This window comes from Pelodiscus sinensis, chromosome 4, assembly GCF_049634645.1.
Source record: "Pelodiscus sinensis isolate JC-2024 chromosome 4, ASM4963464v1, whole genome shotgun sequence".
In the NCBI taxonomy this organism is placed as follows: Eukaryota; Metazoa; Chordata; order Testudines; family Trionychidae; genus Pelodiscus; species Pelodiscus sinensis.
The window spans coordinates 31,081,052-31,104,200 of NC_134714.1; the positions used below are offsets into that span (position 1 = coordinate 31,081,052).

The 23,149-nt window shown below is 44.3% G+C and overlaps 1 protein-coding gene across 3 annotated transcripts in view; it reads left to right on the forward strand.

Moving 5' to 3' along the window:
• Positions 1–11,571: 11,571 nt before the first annotated feature.
• TC2N (tandem C2 domains, nuclear) overlaps positions 11,572–23,149 on the forward strand; it is a 45,336-nt gene continuing 33,758 nt past the window's right edge. The window contains exon 1 of one of the 3 annotated variants that reach the window (XM_006133650.4): positions 11,572–11,792. The gene's annotated coding sequence lies outside the window, so the exon portion shown is untranslated. Of the gene's footprint in view, positions 11,793–12,042; positions 12,500–23,149 lie in introns of those variants that run through there. The other 2 variants (XM_006133651.4, XM_006133649.4) reach the window with 2 other exon arrangements.

The following is a 23,149-nucleotide window of genomic DNA, read 5'->3' on the forward strand; positions in this document are numbered from 1 at the left end:
TTCTGGGCACCACCAAAACTTTTGCAAATCTGTCACCCCTGCTTGCATGCGGTACACTGGTGCTGCTGCCTAGTGGGGAGTTGATGTACTTTCCTGGCCCCTTGAGTGGTTTCACTCCACACTGCCCCAGCAGTCTTCCTCTTTCCTTTAAGAGAAGACTAGAGCTTATGTGCAGCTGCTGAGGCCAGAATTTCACCCTGAGATGTGGAAGGCGAACTAGCCTTTGCAAGATACAACTTAATATGATCTAAATCACATCACTCTGTCTGGTGTCCATATGTTCTAGGGGCACTTCCTGCTCACTAAATCATTAACCAGTTAGCTTTCATCCCCACATGCGCTGCATAGCTTAGGGCTCTACTACAGGAAAGTATCTCCAGTTTTTGGCCTAACAGGTTTAATTATCTCTGCTTTGTTTTCTTTCAAGTGGAATGTTCTCCCATTGTTTATTACAGTAAATTCCAGAGGCAGTTGAGTCATTGACTGTATTTCCTTTTGTTTAGGGGCTAAATGACGTTGGGTCATAATGTTGCTTTTCCTGCCTCTCACCAAATAACTCCTACGGCTGACTGGAGTAATGCGTGCCCTGTCAATTTGACATTCACTGGGAATATGTTGACTTATAAGCTATTCATGGCACTGATAAGGATCTTTAACTGTTTCAAATACAAATTGACAGCTACGTTGCTCTTTAACAATGTCGCCAGTATACTGAAGTCACCTCTACTGCACTGTACACTCTGAATTGAGGGATCTTGAAAGAGTGTGATATAACAGTTGATGGGAAAGGAGACCAAGGGCAGGAATACTGGTTAGAAACACCTGAGCAGAGCCAAACATCCTAATAAAGCTACCCAGGCCAAAAGTTGTTAGCACTGTTCTATGGTCCATGGCCAAAAATCTTCAAACTGGGAGCTGAAAATGAGGCTATGACAGCTGTATTTGGAGCTTCTTAATAGAAATGGCCTGCTTATCAAACTTGCTGTGCACCTGCAACTCCCATGCACTTTGGAAAGTAGGCCACTTCCAGTTTGGTGTCTGAATATGGTTTTAAGCACTTTGTACAATGTGGCTTCTCTAGCTGTTTTCCCTGTGTACTATTAAAGTCAGTGTTGTTATAATCACTGGTGTGTGTCACTTCCTTCTGGGTTTGTACGTAGCAGTACTGCCACCTCCCTCAGCCCTACTTACAGTATGAGGATAATATGTTCCCATTCCCAAGACTTGTCTTCTGCTAGAAGCTGTTCCAATGACCTTTTTTATATGATCTCACATGCAAAGCAGATGGGGTTGTAAATAATTTGGCTCTTCGGGGGGGAAACCCACAAGGTCTGTGGAAGTCTGGATGATACATGAAGAGTTTGCACTCTTTTCTGTCAATACTGAGCCCCTGTGCTGCTAGACAAATCTCCTTTTTGGCTAGGTGTACAACTGAGGTCCTGGAAATTGGTTGTCACTACATTTCTTGCTGCATTTTTCCTAAAGGTAGGAGTATTAGCCCAATTTTCCTGACTGAATCTCAGTTGGGGCACATCTATGCAGGAGGCTTAACTCAAAATAAATTACACAAATTGAGCTACATCAATTGTGTAGCTTATTTCAAAATTTGGAAGGTCTACAAAGCACCTATTTCGAAATAGAGCACTCTTCCTCCAATTTCCCTTACTCCTCCTGCAATGATGGTTACAGGAGTCAGAGTAAGAAGTTCTCCAGCTTGAAAGTATTTCGACATTATTTCAAAATAACTGCCTGCCTGAAATAACACATTAGTTATTTCAAAATAATGTTGCTGTGTCATACCCTTGGGGAAATGCATTTTACCTATTTAAATTTCCCCCTGTACTTTCAGTGGCACTAGGCATTCCTCCCTTCTTGTGTGTCTGGGGTTAGTGAATGCTGTTAACCCATTGTTCCATTTCAGTATCCAGGAGCCTACATCAACGGCAGGTGAAGTGAATTCTATAAAATCAGACTGTGAATCCCATACTTATACTAAGGAGCAATTTTTCATACCATTAATCCTATTGCCTTCATGTGGAGGCCTCATGTGAGTAACTGCTCTCAATCTATCCCATAGTTTATAAACCATTTTGAGGTCCTCTTCGATGAAACATGCTCTGCAAGAATAAGATGAGCAGTAAGGATCTTGTCATATTTTCCATTCTATCTTTAAATATCTCTCCCTGCAACAGTGCTTCCACAAATTCAGTCACCATATCATTACAAGATGATCACCAAGTTAATCTAAAATAGAGCAGTGAAGCAGGGCTCAAAGCAAAATCTTCTTGGCCTTTGCATGTTAATGATGGATTTGAAGATTACACACACACTGTGTTGATATAACCAAGAGCACTTGGGGAGCAATCAGTGCATTAACTGAGAAGTGTGCAGTAAAGTTTACTTATTCCTTGAAACGGTGCTGAACATATCTTTGCTTGAGTGAATGCACCTTCTACCCCCACTGGTCATTTTTCATCATGTCATTTGGATATACATACATGTGTTTTTAATGCGATACTAATCCCTGAGCTGCAGTGAAATGATTAACCCTTCACCCCAGAATGCCTAGTTAGTACATATGTGGTTCCTGTGATATTAAAGGACCAGTCTTCATGGTAAATATGAATGCTTCCTACCTGAGCATAAACAAATACAAAATGCAGCTACCTTTCCCTGCAAATAGATATTATACATATAGTTAATGTGGATTGCTCCAGCCTGAAATTACTCTGTTTATCAAACGGTTTTAAGAATAAATGCTTTGCAATTTGCAGCTTTGGTTAATGCAGCCCAAGTTATGAATTGCACATGAGTGAAACACATTCTTCTTTGACTTGGCTCTGTTTAGTCACTGATGTGGTCTGTGCAGACATATACACATTATCTCAGAGAGCATGGGTTTATGCATTCAACTTAATGGGAATTCTAAAACCCTGTATTCTATGATGAGCATAATCTATCCTCATTCCTGGCATGGAATTCCTGTTGATATCAACAGCCGTTTTGTAGAAAGAGTTAATATCTACTGATTGCCTAAGAATTGCACACTCATATAGTCTGCACAGAGGGTACGTCTAGACTACCGCGTTTTGTCGACGGAAGTTTTGTCGACAGATACTGTCGACAAAACTTCCGTCGACAAAGAGCGTCCAGACACATTCAGTTCTGTCGACAAAGCAAGCTGCTTTGTCGACAGAACTCCGTAGTCTGGACGCAATGTTACAGGCAATAACACCTTCTGTCGACAGAGTTCTGTCAACAGAAGGTGTTATGCCTCGTAAAATGAGATATACCAGTGTCGACAAAACTGCTGAGTTCTGTCGATGTTATGTCGACAGAACTCAGCGGTAGTGTAGACGCTGGTATAGTTTTGTCGACAAAAGTCCACTTTTGTCGACAAAACTAGGTAGTCTAGACACACCCAAAAATACCCAGTAATACGTCTTCCCCTGTCCTCTAATGCACATGCCCCACCACCTGTTTTGGCTCATCTATAAGTTATTTCTTGTGTGCTTGAGTGGGAGTTCTTTGGGGCAGGGACTGTTTTGTTATGAATGCCATAATTCAGGACAACTGTAGCTGTATTTGTCTTTTTGGTCCAGCAAGGACACCCACACTCAGGCTTCTCTCACCTTTCTTTGGTGGATACATCTGTCTCTCTCCCTCCTAACAAGGGTATTACTGAACTTGATGGTTCTGTTCTTATACACATTGTTACTCCCCAGCAAAACACAAAGACACTACCGATAATTCTACAATATTACAAAAATATTAGCATTTTAATATAGCAAACTCCTAAGATACTTAAATTAATCCGAATTAAGTTTAACTTAATTACTTACGGTTTGTTCAGGGCTTTGCAAGAAATTGCCATATCTGTCACAAACAGTACTTAGTACAATGGATCCCTGACTTGATTAGGATTCTAGGTGCTACTGTAATCACCACCAGGCACATATGAACCTGGGACTTCTGAAATGGAGTATAGGAGCCGCTATGCTCTGAGCTAAAAGCCAGTTGGCTCCCAGCCCGTGCTGTAGAAGTCTCTTGGTCTTAACTGTGGCTGTGGTCTTGGTACCACTGCATGGTAACCACACTAGGGCTATATCTACACTGTAGACTTCTTGTGCAAGAACAACTGTTCTTGCGCAAAAACTTGCCGGGTGTCTACACTGCATGCGCATTCTTGCGCAAGTAAATTTACAGTACAGCATCAGAAAACAGGGCTTCTTCTGGAAGAGTTTATTCCTCTCCCCACAAGGAATAAGCTCTCTAGCACAAGAGCTCTTCCACAAAAAGGCAGTGTAGACAGGCAACATGAATTTCTTGCGCAAGAAACCCCTATGGATGGTGTGCCCTGGAGGGCAGCGACACAGACTAGGGGCTGCTCTTGGGCACCCTGCCTCCTCACCTAGGACAGGTGGAGGGTCTGGGGCTTCCCTCAGCTGCCTAGGTGGCATAGAAATAAGTACAGAGAAAAATAATTGGTTCAATGTTCTAAAATGTGGCTATCTTAAAATTATCCCCTTATAAAAAATTGTTTGGTTCTGAATTAATAACCTTGTTACTTGTGACTGTAGTTTTGGAGCCAGTAGTTCAGGTGAGTGCATGTTGACAGCTGCAGCTGCTGTACACATAATATATCGTTATTCCAGAGAGCTCTGCCTAGTGAAAATATTGTAATAGCTGAGACATGAGGTGTTTGTTTGTTTGTTTTTAAAACAATATCTAGTGTTAAGCGTGGAAAATTGGGAGTCCGGACTCTTCAGTTCTGTAACTAGCAGTGATACATGATTGTGCTTAACTGTTGGCAATTCACTCAGCCTCTGTATATTTCACTGTACCCATGTATAAACTGGGGGAAGGAGAGGTGCTCAGGCTCAGATCCACACAGGAAGTAAGGGTTTAGGGCAGTAGCTCTGCACGGGAGGAATATGCTCAGTGCTCATCCTACCACAGCCCCTGCATCTATCCTGGTCCAACCAGGCCAGGGAATGAGGCCTCAAGGGTGAAGAGGACAAGAAGCACATTGGAGTTTGGGGAGGGAAGAGAGATGGAGAGTGGAGGAGGGGTTCTAGCTTGCAGGGGAAATGGGGGGATGTGGTAATCCATCACTGATCCTGATTTACACCAGCTAAGGATCTGGCCCCATTCTGAGACATGGCATGGCTGTAATAAAACTTTGAGAGTATTTATTTTTTAGCTTCTCCCTTTCTCCTTCAGTGGCAACCTCCAGCAATTGTATTTCTTGCAAGATTCATAGTGAGTGAGAATATAGTCCTTTTTAAGCCTTGATTGTGCATGTGCTTAAATGCTCTCCTGAATCCGGGCCACTCCTACCAAATTTAATTTCAACTGCGATACTTAAAACCACAGAAATGTGTGTCTCTAGATATTATTCCTTAACATAACTTTGATTCTGGCTAAGTAAAGTAGCTCTGCGAGATGTGTTATGTTAAAAAATACAACAACTTTTTACTGGGTTAAACTAATATTTTGTAATTCATTCTTAATATTCAATAAAGCTCTGCGCAAACAATTCGTCCCACAGGAGGAATAGATGCCAGATGTCAAACACATTTGCTTCAGATACCAGAGTTCATGACCTTTTATGTCTGTTAATGTGATGCCATGGAAATTATTTTTAAAAAGGATTGCAGGGTCAGGTGTTCGTATGGGCAGTTTTCAATTATATAATAATCTTTCCTGGAACAGGTCTTTCCTGTTTTCTTCCTAAGCATTGAAATATTGGGAACAATTGTAACCTTTCTATTGAACAGAGTCCAACTGTACTATGATGCACACTGAAATAAAGACAAAGTCAAAGACATCTCAGGTTTCCAAACTTTCCTCCTATGAAGTGTAGATTGCCACCTCCTACTCGGTTCTCCTTTCTCCTTCCTTAGTGATCGTAAATTGTAGCACTACTTCAGAAGTGAGATGATAAAGTGTCATAAAAAAACCTGAACCCAACTTGGATTATTTTTAGAGCATGTTTTATAGCTTTTCATAAAAGTTTTCATGCTATCACTGAAGGCAAGGAATTGCAACATTAAGACAAAACAAACCACCCCAAAGACATAGATAACCAAGACTGCTGAATGGGGAAAAGCAGAGTGAAGAAACTGCTCCAAACAATACTGGTGTATCTTACTATTTAATTTGGTGCTCTGCACTCTCTAGAGACTCATCAGATAGATTTATATAGATAATGGATTAGATGTGTGTTTCAAAAGCATTGTAATATTGAATATCTGGCTGCCAGTGCAAATAGTAACTATTAATCTCAGTGAAAAATATCAGGAAAGTATAAAGTACATGTCAGAAATTTATGAAAAAAGGAAACTCAAATGTAATAGCCACTGGTTGAATTATAACTGCTCAGTATAATGAAGAGTATGGCCCGTACCCTGTGCTAGGGAGAAAAGGTTTTAACTCTCAATGGGCAGAGAAGACAAGCCAGCAGTCTGTTAAAGTGCATAGTTTACACTGGCGTGGAAAAGGCAGAATCCTGCAGAGATTATTCTTCATTAGGACAGGAAAGGTGAAGGGACACAGTTTGAGGTTCCTTCCAATGAGAACTCAAGAGACAGAATCTGACTGAAAAAGTTTTTATGAAATTGAAACTGGCTGCAGAGGTTGGCTGAAAGGAAGGTATATTAACTCCTTATTGGCTCTGGCTGAGAAGAATTTATGTTCTGTTATATAAAGACGTTGCCTGCAGGGTACTTTTCTCTTGCAGAAAGCTATGGATAAGACAGTCAGCTATCTTTAATGGCAAGCATGGACTTGGGACAGGTGCCCATTGCTGTGTATTCCCATAGAGCTCTAGTTTTAAATCCTGAAAGCTGGACAAGGAACAAAAGCTGATAGTTGTCAGCTGACTATGGCAGAACATATAGGAGTGTAGTTGGTTTAATACACATCATCAGTGCGACATCTTAAATATCTCTTGGAGCTCAAATATTTCAGGTACATTAGCTTTTCAGATACTGTATTTTAATATGGCCACAGGTGACTTGTGATAATACTCGTTGTGCAACACCCTCATAGGCCCCCACAAAAATGTTAATTGTTAAATGGGGTGCCCCCATTTGTCCCCTCGCTCTCCTGGGTGGCACTCTCTGCATCCCCTCCCCTACCGGAACCAGTCATCTATGCATATGGCTAAATATAACTATATACAAAGGAGGTAAGCCACACTAATAGGTGGGGGAATTCTGTCTTAGGAAACAGTGACTCAGAGATTTGGGGCCCATGGTGGACATGAACATGATCTCCCAGCGTGAGCCTGGTATGCATAAAGAGAAGAAATCTTGGGTAAACAGAAAAGTTATTCTAGCTCACTATGGGTACGTCTACACTAGCTGGCTAGTTTGAGCTAGGTAGGGTAATGAGGGCAAGCGGAGTTGCAAATGAAGCCCGGGATTTAAATATCCCGGGCTTCATTTGCATGATCCCAGGTGACGCCATTTTTAAATCTCCCTTAGTCTGAACTCCGTGCCCGCAGCTACACACAGCACGGAGTAGGTAGTTCGAATGAAAGAGCCTTGTGGAATGAGGAGTAACGTTAGTTCGAATTAAAGATCCTAATTCGAACTACCTGTCTGGGCTGCATGTAGCTGTGGGCACGGAGTTTGGACTAAAGGGGATTTAAAAATGACGGCGCCCGGGAACATGCAAATGAAGCCCGGGATACTTAAATCCTGGGCTTCATTTGCAACTCCGCTTGCCCTCATTACCCTACCTAGCTCGAACTAATGAGCACTGGTGTGGCCACTCTTGGAATACTACCTCCTGTTCTGATGTCAACAGTTCAATAAGGATGTCGATAAATTGGAGATGGTTCAGAGAAGACCCTCTTGAGCACTAAAAGATTAGAAAACATGCCTTACAGCAGGACTACTCAACACACCTTCTGTAGGCAGCATGCAGCCTGCAGCCCATTTGTTTGCAGCCCACAGTGTGTTTTGGGTTTATGCTGGGCTCAACATGTGGCCTGCAGGTGGGATCCTTTGAACATGGCCTCCACTGGGAATACACTCCACAATGGCGAGGCATCTTCCAGGCGGTGTGAGCACTGAAAGACACAAGTGGATGGGCTGGCCGGAACAGATGGGTACAGGGTATCGGCGTTTCTAGCCCGCAGGGAGGAAGTGCCAGGAGCTCTATGCCATTGTGGCAAGTGCTTTGTATTCATGCCCATCCGTGTGAAAAAAGCTATTTGAATATATTTACATATATATTTGCATGTATATGCAACCACACTTAAGTTGCAGCCCTCAGCATGTGCTGTATTATTGTGGCCCCCAGGGCTTCCAAAGTTGAGTAGCCCTGTCTTACAGTGATAGATTCAAGGAGCTCAATGTATTAAGCTCAATGGAGAAAGGCCATTGGCTTGACTACAGTGTCTAAGTACATATATACAGAAGGACTATCTAATAATAGCACAAGTGCCAATTCTGTGGGTGATCTGGGGCAGGAGCACCCCCGGAAAAAAATGTGCAGGTGGTGCATAGCACCCGCTGCCAGCCTACTCTCCCTTCTCTCATAGTGCCTTCCATCTACCAGTGGCCCCACTAATTATCTTCTCCTCTACCCTCCAGCCACCTACAATCAGTTGTTTCTCAGTGTGCAAGAGACGTTGGGAGGAAGGCGGAGAGCGGGGACTTAGGGAAGGGCTGAGGTGGGTGGGGCCTGGGGTGAAGCATCCTATGGGCCTAAAGAAGCCCGTGCCCATGAATAAGGGGCTCTTCAATGTATCTGACAAAGGAATAGGATGATCTAGACAATACTGGGTCCTGCCGTGAGGGAACCCTCAATGACCTCTCGAGGTCCCTTCCAGTCCTAATATTCTATGATTCTATGCTCCATCCAGTGTCTAGAAGTTAAAGCTATAGAAATTATGATGGAAAAAGGAAAAATGTTAATGGTGAGAGTAAATAACCATTGTAACTATTGTAATTCTTCATCACTGACCATTTTTAAATCAAGTTTGGTTAATTTTCTAAAAGATTTACTCTAGGAATTATTTTGGAAAAGGTCTTTGATATGTGTTTTACAGGTCAGACTAGATGCTCACAGTGATCTCTTCTGGCCTTGGAATATATGAAATAGCTACTCATCAGGAACATTAAAATATATGCTCAACCAAATCAGTTAAAGTGATGCCTTGAAAGATTTATTTGAATTAAGCTTCAAACAAACCCACATATTTTAGAAACAGTCGCAAATTACTACTAGGTAGTGTGCCCTCTGCTGGAGAAAATAAGAGCTGCTCAACCATGTGGCAGTTGGCTCTGTACTGGCGACAGACATGCTTTTGGGGTATGTCTAGACTTCAGAGTTTTTCCAGGATACCTCTGGATACTCTGCCACGTCCAGAGAACATGTCCGCTTTTTCGGAACAGTTTCTGAAAAAGCAGGCATGTTCTTTCAAAAGTCCTGTATTCCTCATTTTGTAAGGTATAAGGGCTCTTTCAGAAGAGGAGGCTTTTCCCACATTTGGCTCCAAGTAGATGGGCTAAATGTTGGGAAAGACTCTTCTGAAAAAAAAAGTAGAAAAAAGGTATGCAAATTGCATACTGCAAACTGAAGTTTCATGTGGCTCAACCAAATACCATGGTAACAGACATGATATTCTTAATTGGTATCAAATCTATGACATTATGAATTCTAAAATATTCTAGGACTTGAAGAACCTCAAAAGGCTTTTAGTATGAGCACTCAACATTTAGAGCCTTTTTTGAACTTTCCAAACTTGTAGACTATGTGGAATCGAGTGCTTTTTGTCTCTGTTATGAGTAGAATCCCTCAAGAATTTTGTCATTTTTAATTTGGGACTTGCCAGAACTGGAAGGGAGAAAGGAGAAGCGGGGGAAAGAGGAGACCTATATAAATACATGTAAACATTTTGGAATCTCACAAAACATTCAGTTAGCGATTGAGTCTAGAAATGAGCAAATGTTCCTGGGGAAATTTTGAACTGCTTCACTGTATAGATCAGTGATGGGCAACTTAGGCTAGTGAATGGCCCTCTATCTCAGTCGGCTGCAAGATGGTTGTAACCCACATTAGGGTAGTTTTGCTAACTGCATTTGCATGCCTAAAATTTGCAGGGTGTGCCAGTTGAATTGTAACAGCACTGTAATTAGCAGCAGAGGGAGCACATGGCTCTTACAGTCAATGTTGTGTGCAATCAACATGCACTGATTTGTGTGCTCTTGCTTTACATGTGTATCACTTTAGAAATACCAGTAGGAAAAAAAATATGCAAACAGAAACCAGCAGAACCTGGCAACCCTCTGCATGGGCAATGGTAAACAAAATGAATTGTGGGCCTCACACAGAACCCCGATGGGCCACACATGGCCCTCAGGCCACAGGTTACCCACCAGTGGTAGATTGTGAATTATTTTATAGACTTAGGGGCTTTCTTTCATTATGTGCCTTCATAGTGCCTAGCACAAGGGGAGCTGTTTCCTGATAGAGGCCAGGCCTGGCCTTTGGACAAGGTGAGTGAGGCAGTTTTCTTGGGGTCTATGCATTCAGGGCCCCGCCCACCCGCTCTGCCCTGACTGGGAGCCACGCAGCCGTGCGGCTCAGCCAAACACAGTGTGCTGCCTTGGGCCCCCGCAAACTTTTTGGCTGAGCCTGAATGAGGCCTCTGGGCATTACAAAAATATAAATTAGGGGCAGGCAAGATACAGCCTGTGGGCCAGATGCCGCCAACCAAGCCTTTTAATCTGGCCCGTTGCCTGCCCCTGAAGCACAGAGCAGCTCCATGCCACTCAAAACATCTGGTTCCTCCCTCTGGCTCTCTGTGCCGTGCCAACAGGCGTTGAAAGATTGTACTGGGGCTGCATGCGAAGCCTCCCCACCCACTCTGGCAGTGCAGAGGGCCACATGGAACAGCTGGTCTGGGGCTGCTGGCAGGCAGGGAGCCTGCCTGAGGGTTCTATTGGATTGCTGGCTAGGAGCTGCTTAGGTAAGCACCTCCAGGCCAGAGCCTGCCTCTGGCATCCCACCCTCCTCTCACATCCCTGCACCCCTTCCTACATCTTGCTCCCAAGGTCAGAATCCTCTCCTGCAGTAAACCCCCTGCTGAACCCTGCATCCTTGTCCCCTATCCCAGGTCACAACCTCCTCCTTCACACACACTCCCTTTCAGACCCTCTCCTGCACCCCAGTTCCCTACCCTGAGCCCCGTTCTACACCCCGCCTCTGTCCCAGACACACACACCCCTAGAAAAGTGCAGTCCTTGATAACTTACCAAAATCTTGGCATGCCCCCCAACAAAAATTGTCTACCCCAATATAAATAATAACTCACCCCTCCCTAAATAGTCTCTTCTATAGAGGTTTTATTGCACCCACCATCATAGCATGAGGCCCAATCCAGATAATAGGGGCCTAACCCCAGTCCCAAAGAGTTCATGGCGAGGCTGCCACAGACTTCAATGGGAGCTGGATAGCCACCACATGCCACAGTGAAGGGAAGTTAATTTAATTAAATGCGTTTCCTGCGTTTTGCCCCTTCTGAGAAATCCCATAAGCGGCCACTCCTGGGAAGAGCTGCGGTCAGCCCCGCAAACGGAAAATTACGAAGTGAACCAGCTCCCTCTTCTCCTAACAAGAGCGATCGATCACTAATGAAGAGGAACCGCTGCACCGCGGGAGGACACCTGCGATTTACAGCCGGCTGGCAGAGCAAGCTCGGAAAGTCCTGCGTTGGCCGCGGAGAGCTGTCAGGCGGCAAAACCAGAGGGAAAGGCGGCTGCAACCCTGGGCGGGTGAGTAACCCAGTGCCCGGGGAGACACACGAAGAGGGAAGAGCTGCAGCCCTGGGGCGCTTTCCGGGGTGGGCAGGTGGCGAGGGAAGCCCTGGCTGAAAATCTTAGCGGCAGCTGAGCACAGGAAGGGCCGGGAGGGGCTCTAGCTGGGAAGCAACCGCACTGAGCCTGCAGGTGGCTGGGGCAAGGTCCAGGAGCTGCGTGCCTAGAGCCAGCTGCCTAACGGGGAGGAGCTTTGCAGGAGAGGCTGGGGACAGACGCTGGGCAGCGAGGCTAGAGCCAGCTGCGTGCAGGGGAGGGGGCACCAGGAGCCAGCTGGGCCCGGGACAAACCCTGGGGAGATCTCGTGGTTAGAGCCCTGTGTGTGGAGGGCGGGGACGGGAGCCAGCGGTGTGGGGCAGGCGGGGGAGGAGGAGGAGAGGAGCCAGCGGTTTGGGGCGGGACGGGGCGAGCGGCTGGGGAGGGCAGGTGCAAGCGCCCTCCGCTCTGCAGCATGGGGAGGCAGCCTGGCACCCCGCTGCCAAGGGCGCTGTCCAGCCAGCGGAAGCCCCGTGCCCAGTGAGGAGGGGCGACGTTGGCGGTGAGTGTCCCACATCAGCCTGGCCCCTGCGCCCCGGGGAGGAGTCAGCTGTCTCCAGCGGGGCTGCTCCCGGCGCCGGCCCTGAGAGGAGGATGAGGAGCCGCGCTGCCCAGGGCAGGCTGCCGAGGTAACCAGCCCGTTCCCAGCGGCTGCGCACCAGGGTGGGCGCTATCGGACGGGCTCTGAGCCCGGGCCGGGGGTTCCTGCAGGGCGGAGCCTCTCTTGGGGTTTCTTGGTGAAGTGGCTTCGGAGGCTTTAGCCTCCCACTGCGGGCTCTGCCGCGCCCAGCCTCGCCGGCGTGTTACAGCGGGGCGGCGGCTGCGCTGCTCGGACACATCCCGGCTGCGAACCGGGCAGGTGCGCTCGTCCAAACACCCCTTCGGCCCTTCAGCGTTAGTGACTGTCCTGGGCAGTGAGGCTAGAGCCGGCCCTGTTGCGTTAGGAGCTGTGATGCTGCCTGAGGGTCCCATTGGATTGCTCTCTCTGGCGAAGGGCGGGAGAGAGTTGGCCAGGGCGCTGTCTAGCGGGTAAAGCACTTTGCCTGACGGAGTGTCAGCAGCCCCCACGGTCACTGCTGGGCTCGGGAAACAAGAGTTCGTGCCTCCCCCATCCTTTTGTGCAATCGCCACTCTGAAGGCTAAAGTATAGCTCCGCAGTTTCACCAGAACTGCGCTGTGGTGTGGTCCACGCACCCACTCTGTCGCAGCACTGTGCTCTGGCATTCGCGCTGGCTCAGGCCGTTGCAGCCAGTGGGACCTAAGAGCGACTAGGGATAGAGTTACAAGAAGCTGTTGGAGAAAGAGCTTGGCCTGAGTCAGCTAACAATAACTATTTGGTTTGTTGGTATTTAAACATGTCCCTATTAAGAGCTGACTGAGGTGTGCGCTGACATCCTGGTGCACACACTAATGAAGATGGAAAAATCTTAGAATGCAAATTATAATTCTGTCTTGGGATATACAAGGTTCCCGTAAAGGTAAAGCAAACAGGTGCCCTGATCCTGCTTACCTTTACCTGCTTGAGTCCTCTCATACATAAAGTTAGACATACAGAAGTGTTTGCAGGATCATAGCATTAATTTTAATAACAGACTCTTTATCACTTTTGCTTATGGGATCATTTGTGTAATTTCAACTGGCAAAATGTCAATTGTTAAAGTTGGCACTAATGAACAGCCTGTTCATAAGAGGTGCTGAGTATCCACAACTTCCATTGATGTGAGCTGAAGGTCAAATTGAGTCAGTGGAACTCTGCAAGGTGGAGCTTTTGTTCTTGTTACAATAATATTAGTTTTGAATTGACAGTGTCCCATTGAGAATTTGCTCTCAACAGCTTTCCTCTGGCTGCAAACAGCCAAGAATGGAGGTGGATGATAGAAGTGGTTACTACATTCAGCTACAGAATAATTAACTTTGCATTAATTATGTGATCATCCATATATTCAGAACTCTTTCACCAAAACAATTACTAAATCATCATTATTGAATGAATCTGTTTGTCTCAAAATAATTTATGTAAACCAAGACTCATTATGATCAAAATGTAATTGGGCATTGTTCATTCTTAAGCTCAGACAAGGAGTAGTGTAGCTAACAATCACTTGCAGAGGAACTCTGTATCGAACTGATGGCTTAAGATCACCATAAATAAAAGTAAAGTATAGTCAACTGAGGTATCCTTCCCTTACGTGGCAGAACATATCTCATGCATACTTATTCTGCTCTTCTAGCCCTGATCTATTAAATTCCTAGTGTCATCTGTGAATTAGAAGTATCTATAAAAACATCCCATTCTAAAGCCAGGTTGTACTTTTGCTAATGAATTCTGTATGCTTGGGTGGTGTGTTCACGCACTAATCATTACAATAGCACTGTAAAAACAAAGATTAATTGTAATTAAGCTCATGTTGTAACTGACTTTAAGCATTAGGCATGCTGCCATACTTGAAAGCAGCATGTTTCACTAGTCAAGAATGAAAGGGCAAATAACGTGGCACTGAATCTCCTTCAACTTAAACTGGTATAAATTGGCAGAAACTCCACTGAAATCAATGGAGATGTAACAATGAGAACTAGGCCTTGGACTTTCCTCACTAACAATTCTAGTAACCAATAGTGCAAGAAGTTTGTGTTTAAAGATGTTCATTGCTGCACTCTGGCTTAAACTGACAATAATACTCTTTTAAACTTTGACTTTGCTTAGTAGATTGAAATAAACAATGTCATCTTAATCAGTGGGTTTTGTCTGACCATCAACAAAACCTCTCATTACTTTTTTAAGCGTTTATTTAATTTTGCAACCTAGATAACAGTATTTACATCAAGCTGCTACATTTCTTGAGATGCCTTAAAATTAGTAGATATCCCCACTCTAATCTTCCTCAGACAAATCTTTAACTCCCCCAGCACAGAATTGGGAGCTGCTCATTTTGAAGTCAATGCTCACAACTCTCACTACCATCAGAGAGCAGGTCTGACTGTGTTAAATCTTGTTATCCTCCCAGTGAATAGCATACTCAATTTCCTTTGCAGCCTGGTGACTGCTCCAATGAACAAGCTTCCCCCCAACCATCTAGAAAGTGAAAAAACTGTTAATGATAACAGATGCTAATTTTTACATATATAGCAAACAACATCATTGTTAGTATGCACAGTGACACTTAGAGACCCCAGTCAGGGACTAGGGCCATGTAATGAATTCTGAATACATTTTATGTTAATATTAGAGGCCATGTGACATTGGATGTGAATAAGAATCTGCTTATGGATTTCCTTCCTGATCCTGCAAACAGTTATGCACATGGATTTAACTTTACTCATAGGAGGTTTACTCAAAGGTTCACTAGTGACTATAACATGAATGTAAGTCTGTGTAGGACTGGTTCATAAACTGGGAGGAAAATAAGATGCTGGATTTGGTTACACCCTATCTGTATTCATAACTCCTAGCTATGTTAGTTGGCTCATCAGAACATACAAAATTAGCTAGGGCACATCTCTTCTGCTTAGTATGTGTGTTTGTCTGCTTATCATCACTGCTAGGTTTTATCATAAGTCAAAGCTTAAAAAAACCCTCAGATCACTTCCACTGTAAATGCTGATGGCTTATCTTCCCTCTGCATTGCACCCTTGACTTGTTCTGAAATTCTGTACTCTAGTGAAAATGGGAATTTTTTTACTAGCTCCAGTGACATCTCCAAGTTCATTTCTGTGAGCTGTCCATCAATACACCAAAAATATCTTGTGTGTCTTAAAACTGAAGAGATCTGGGTTCTATTCGGTGGTCTGCTTAGTGTAAAGCTTAAGAGGCACCTTAGAGCAGTGGTCACCAGCCAGTACATCGGAACTACTGGTAGACCTTAGAGCCTCTGACAGGTGATCTTGATGGGTTTGGACAAGAGGCTATCAAGTGCAGCACTTTAGCTGCCCCTCCTACCACTGCTGCACACCTCCTGCCCTTTGTGTTGGTGCTGCCCCTCCCAAGGAGCCTCCTGCTTGAGGTACAGAGCAGGGAAGGGAGAGCAGTGGCACTGATGTCAGGATGCTCCCTCTCCCTCCTTGTGTTCTATCTCCACACAATGGAGGCACAACAGGGCTTGGGATGGAGGGAGTTTTCTGGCTGCTTTTGAGATTGGTGCAGGGCCAAGGCAGGGGTGAGCCTGCTTTATCCTCACTGCACCCCCCCCCCCCCCAGGTGTCACCTTAGGTAAGCAGTGTCCAGCTGGAACCAGCCCCAGTCATGAACCCTCTCCTGGCTCCCAAGCCCCTGCCTTAACCCTGAGCCCTTTGGACCCAAACTCCCTTACAGAGCCTGTGCCCTGAAACCCCTCCTGCACTCTGATTGTCTGCCCCAGGCTTAGCTCAGAGCCCCTCTCACACTCCAAATCCCTTAGCCCAAGACCAGAGCCTGTGCCCCTGCCTGGTGTAAGGGAAGGAGAATGGGGGAGGAAGGGAGGACGGAGTGAGCAGGGGCAGGGCCTTGGAAAAGGGGCATTAAGGGAGGTGGGGCAAGGGTATTTGGGTATGAGGTAGATCCTGGATTGCACTTAAATTCAAAAAGTGATCTTGTGCTTAAAAAGGTTGGAGACCACTGCCTTAGAGTCTAACAGATTAATTCAAGCATAATCTTTTGTAGGTAAAACCCACTTCATCAGATGAATTGGAGTGGAGTTTATAGAGTCATGAGTGTATATATAAGGACAACAAAAGAAAGGGTGCTTGTGTAAATGAGGCTAATCAAGTCAGGGTGGAAATGGCTCACTCACAGCAGTTGATGTTGAAATGTGGCTATCAAGAGAGGAGAAATTGCATTTGTAATATGTTAACTAGTTAAGATCTTTATTCAGTTCTAAATTGATAGTATTGAATTTGTAAATTAATTCCAGTTCAGATGTCTCTCTTTATAATCTGATTTTGGAATGATTTTGTAGAAGGATGGCTACTTTTAAATCTATTAATGAATGTGTCCAGGGAGGTTAAAATGTTGCCTTATAGGTTTATATATGTTACCATTCCTGATATCTGATTTGTTTCCATTTATCTTTTGGGATAGAGACTGTTTGGTTTGGCCAATATATATATAAGGCAGAGGGGCATTGGTATGTTACTTTGAATATGTTACTAAGGGACAAATGTTCCAAGCTGGGCCCTCCAGTCTAGTCTGAGACATCAAAGTGATGTCTTCTGCTTGCAGTATCCTCTCCTGGTTATAGTCTTTGTACGGTGCTTACAAATAGCTCCAGTTCTTCAAGTATCTAAGGCTTAGCAGGATAGTTGATGGTTCATTTCTCAAACTACTCTTCTCCTTCATGTAAAAAGAAGAGACTTCTGCATCCTAAACCATCTTGGAATCACAAATTTAGAATGTTAGATAATGTAAATCCTTTATACTCCTTATAAAGTAACCATTGATTATGATAAATAGTATCAATGTCTTGGGTTAGAAAGGATGAAGCCTCTCCTCTTGGACTTACTGCTTCATTTTCACTGAAAGCACATTCTTCTTCTTACAAGTTTCATTCTCAGAACTTTCTTTCATTGTCAGCCCACAAGATCTGAATCAAATGCTAATGCCAGCCAATATAATAGATTCATTCATTTGCATTAACCACCTCCACAACTTATTTCACTGTACTTTCTTGTCCAGGTCAGTGGCCACAAACTTGTTCCTGGAAGCTGAAGATATCAGTACAATAATTGCAGTGGTACTTGCCTAATGCTGGGTTAGGCACATAGATATAGTACCTCTAACAGCTATTACATGTGCTAGTCCTGAGGGGGGTTCCCAGTATATTAAAAAATAAATTTTAAGCTTGCATTGCACTACTGTATAATATCACTTCATTTATATTGGAGCTAATATTTCATGTGAAATTGGCTCACTTTTGGATATTATGCATTTTGGCCCCTTTAAAATTATATTAATCATCTAGTGCCTTGGATTATGACAGCATTTAAGAACTGCAGGTGCAAATATAAAGTGACTTGGAAACAAGCAAACAGCTGCTCACCCAACTCACTGGAGGCTCCTGTTGCTGCAATGTTTCCCTCCAAGGGACTTTCTTAAATATCTTAGTTTAAGATGCTCTTTCACTTTATTCAGTTACTTTTTGCATCTCCAAAGCATGCTGGCCTAGCATCGGGGGAAGGTTACCTCCTTTCTTGTGACTACTGAGGAGTGGGATGGGGTCAAAGTGGACAGTTGTCATTTGGGGCCATGTCGTAGGAACAACTGCCGAAAGTTTCCTTCCTTCTTCTCTAAGGGATGTCTTAAGAGCTGAGGCAATTGCTCCTACAGCTGCCAACAGTTCAAAGGCATGTTTGCTGCTCCATATTATCTTTGGGGAAGGAGCCAGCAATACCTGCAGTTTTACTTTGTTCCTTATTTGCTGGTGGTCTGTCCCTCAACTCTGTGCACAGATATATTGATTGCGGTGAGTGGGTAAGGCATCTTTCTCAGCTTTCAAGATCTGTGCCTGATGAAGCAGCTGCTAAACCCACAGAGGCTAATGCAAGATTACACAAGTGCGTGTCCTGCAGAGTTCAGTTAAAGGCCTCTATGGGGGGAGATGTGTGCATAGATCTTTATAGGGGCAGAGACATCTGAACAAATTGCTGTTGGCCAAGCCTGGCAGTCAAGTGGTGTCCACTATTCTGCTGCAGGCAAAGTCCCATTCCATGGCAACTGCAGTGGTTCAGCATACCTATAGTCCCAGAAGCGTGTGAAGTGAATAGTGGAACCACAGTGAACTGCAGTTCAGTTATCAATAAACCAGCTTTCTGGGAGGGGAGGGGGCTTGTCTGCACATAGATGTTACATCAGAGTAACTTCAATTTGCCTCACAGCACCTTGTATCCACATGCATGTATTTTTTTAAAAAGTTAAGAATTCTTCATCAGAGCCTGCAGCAAGTAATCCCCCTTGGAACACGAGAAACTTTACTGTCACATGAGGTTCATTCACTTTAAGGTACATGTAGTCCGTCTCCTAACTGTTTCACTGTCAGAAGTGTGTGCAATGCTATACTGTGCAGTTTTGTCATACTTGAATCAGCCTGCCTGTGTGCCCGTCACTACTCCAAGTGTTACTTAATCAGGTGTATGTATCCTCTCTCTGTTAAACGCTAGCACTCAGCCAGATATGCCCCTCATGGATACCAGGTAGTTGTGAGTTCACACAACCAATTTACCAGTTATATCAGCTGCCCCTGCTTCCATGTAGACCTTTGCAAAGCTCCTGGAACTGATGCCCCTCTTTGCAGAGCTGCGTGTTCAGTCCTGCCTGGAGAAGTCCTCAAATGCAGACCTCTCCTTGATGCATTTTGAGCAAATGAAGTTGAAGGGACATTTCTGGAGGTGGTGCTAGTGCTGATGCAAAGCCAAGTACGCTGCACAAGGGAAAGGATCTCTGGTAATGTTCCTGCACAAGGGAACGGATCCGTGGTAATGTTCCTACTGCCTATCCATTGCATTAGTATTGGGACTGCATTTTTCAAAGGGATGCCACAATGCCATTATATGCAAATGTTGTGATGAAAGCTTTTTGAAAAGCAACCACAATCCACAAAAGATGCTTTTTGACTGCCCTAAAACTAAGAGGATCCAAGAAGGAGACTTTTCTTTCCCCATGGCAGGCAAGAACTGTATTCCAACAGAAAGGACAATGAAAATATAAGTACAGTAATACAATTTTATATGTGCATGTATATCACTACATAGGTGAGGATGCACTTAAAATAGTATATATTATTTTTATTTAGAGGCTCCTCATAATTTGAGGCTCTAAACTGTAGCTTACTTAGCTTGTGCATAAATTTGGCATTAACTTGTCACCTGCTGAAAAATAGACAAACCTCAGGGGAAAAGGCAAAAGGAAGCGTTCAAAAGATGAATGCTTGCAGCCCGCCAGAGGGCTGGAAAGGCCAGAAATGTGGAAGGAATGCCTTTCTGGAGCACACTTGGGGTATGTCTACACTACCCTCCTAGTTCGAACTAGGAGGGTAATGTAGGCATACTGCACTTGCAAATGAAGCCCAGGATTTGAATTTCCCGGGCTTCATTTGCATAAGCGGGGAGCCGCCATTTTTAAAACCCCGCTGGTTCGAACCCCGTGCAGCGCGGCTACACGGGGCACGAACTAGGTAGCTCGAACTAGGCTTCCTAGTTCGAACTACCGTTACTCCTCACTTCACGAGGAGTAACAGTAGTTCGAACTAGGAATCCTAGTTCGAACTACCTAGTTCGTGCCCCGTGTAGCTGCGCTGCACGGGGTTCGAACCAGCGGGGTTTTAAAAATGGCGGCTCCCCGCTTATGCAAATGAAGCCCGGGAAATTCAAATCCTGGGCTTCATTTGCAAGTGCGGTATGCCTACATTACCCTCCTAGTTCGAACTAGCAGGGTAGTGTAGACATACCCTCAGATGCTCAAAAGGGAGCGTGTGGTGCTGAAAAGTAAGATGCAGACAAGGCAGAGGTAGTAAATGCAGTGCAGCACATTCTGTTACAAAGGTCAAGTACAGTGCCTGATCCTATCACTGTCCTGCAAGCTATGGGGACCATGTCAAACTGGGACCACCTTTTAATCCACCACATTTCGGGCTTTTCCATCCCCCTTGGAGGTAATGGCTTACAATGCCCTACATACGGTAGTGTGTTAGTACTCTACACTTTGAGCATGCCACAGTTCCATTGGTTGTGGGTTTGTACAATGTTCTTGGGGGGGTGGAGAGGGGTTTTTTTTTGGGAGGAGGGGTTTGTAAACTCAACCATGGTTATCTGTTATCTATGAAATTTGCAAATTGACTTTTGGTGTAACTCTGCTGAAAGTTTTGAGGAATAGTTCTCCACATCAGTCACACATTGCTGTCTGACTGACAATACACATGCACCAGCTCAATCACCGAGCATATCTTTCATGCTGCAAGATGCCAATTCAAAAATAGACCTTGAAAAATACAGATGCCAGGAAAGGCACAATGGGAGTTATCTTGACACTACATCCCAGAATTCCTGTTAGTCTTAGTGAGCATTCCACAATGCACTGTGGGAGTACCACTGTACACACCGAGTGGCAAAATGTGGTAATCATTGGCTATCTACCGACAATACTTCATAGGTAACTTGATGCAGAACTGACTGTATGAAATTATTTGACCTATATTATAATAAAGGGTAAATTTAGATTATGTCCCTTTTGGCCTTAAAGCCATGATTCTATTTTAAGAGAGGGTGCTCCTTGTTATAATTGGGAAGTATTCTGGAGAAGAAAGTCTGGTGTCTGACAGAGAGGTCACTCCCCTGCTCCCCAAGTTTCAAGCAGAGGAATCACCAGTGGAAACATGATGGGTGGGCTGTATGCTGGCTAAGAAGATAAACAGAATGGTGGACATGTTGAGGTGATCAAAGCTTTGTCCTGATGTGCAAATGGGAAATGCAGCTGCTTTCTAGCCCCAGATAGCATGCCATTTTATGCTTCATATTTAAATAGGAATTTTTAAACTCTGCTATGTGGCCTGGCTCTTGCTATATTTAAAAGGCAGAGCTGCTGCAGTGGGGGGTAGGTCTGGCACCTGGTGTGAACCGGGACTGAGCAACCATGGCTCGTGCTAGGTTCCTGACCTACCCCTGCTGCAAATCTGTCCCCTCTCCCTTCCACACAGTGGAGGCTTTTAAGTCAGCTCTCCCCAGCACCTACTCCCCCTCGTGCAGCATCTGATACAGAGGAAGTAAGGCTGGGTGGGGGAAAAGCGAATAGTCAGTAGTGACTCATGCTTAGGCTTATCAGATAGTCAGCTACTCAACTAGTCATTTACATCCCTAGTCCAAAGTTGCAATATTCAAGGGGCAAATGGCCAGCTGGCATAAATGCTCCCAGGACCAATGAAGTCAGTGGAGCTATGAGCACTTACGTCAGCTGAGTGTTTGCTCCTGGATGGTAGGCACTATTCCTCCAGATTATTTTGCTGAATGCTTCTTAGAATGGTGTCCTGACAAAATATCTGCAGTGATTCGGTAATGTACTTGTGGAATGGAGGTCTGAGAACAAGTTTTATGTATTTCAGGCTAGAAAGAAATCACATAACTGTTTTGGCCTGACTTCTAAATGTAATCCTGTGGGAAATTGCAGTATGGCAAATCCGATCAGTATATGTATGAACACCTGTCTGTTTCCAAGGATGCAATGATCTTACCAAATAAACAAGCTGTCCAAGTTCTAATATTTTAGAACAATATATTTTGCATCATGGGACAATAAGAGATCTGACATTTCTTTAGACCACTTCCAGCCTGAATATTTATACTACATTCAGTTATTTCCAATTCTGTTTAATGAGCTGTTGAAAATATCGGCTTCCCTGTCCAAACATTTGTATCTCATTTCTTGCAATTATTCAGAAAGCATCTGGCAGTAATGTCTTTGATATCCAGTTTAACTGATTTGAACTCAATTACAATTTCTGTCTGAGCTGGAAAACCTTAAGGTAAATATCTTCTGTCTAAATTAAAATAGCAGCAATTTTAAGTCTCTGGATTGTGTTTGTTAGAAAACAATCTGAAAGAATATATTTTATGTTGTTAGGAGAATAATTGGACTTTCCCATTCAGTTTTGTAGAGGACTATCACTGAGTTATATCTGATCATCCAGAGGTTGGATGGTTGGCGAAGATTGATGTTAAGATGTGCTGGGAGAAAAGGTTGGGCTCTGTAAATAAGGCACTGGACAGTGCTCAGGATAGCTGGGTTGAGTTTCTTCTCTGCTATAGTCTTTTTTGGTGTGACCTTGGGCAAGTCACTTAATTTCTGTTCCTCACCAGTATATTTGGGAGAGCACTTTTTTTCCCTTCCATCTTCTTCATCTTGTCTATTTTTACTGTAAGCTCTTTGCAGAAGGGAATCTCTGTTTACAGACCTAACAAAATGGGGCTCTCGCGTCAGTGATGGGAAGGTAAAGCAGAGCAGAATTTGTGAGGCTGACAAAGGCTTTCTTTGGTGCAGTGGGAAACATCAGTCTCCCATGTGTACTTAAAATGTGTATTTGCTATTTTATAGGTATTTGTTTTCATTGGGGCTAAATACAGATTGCCTCTCATTTTTATGTAAGCACAGCAGTGACACTACTGGAAATTTGTAACCAGATCTGAGCAAAGGGTTCTCAGAATCCTTCCTTTAGAGCCAATATCTCTAAATCATACAGAATTTGATGATAGTTAGAACCTATAGGAAAAATCCTATTCTACTCCCCAGCAGGATTTTTTTAAAAAATAATCAGTGTAAAGGT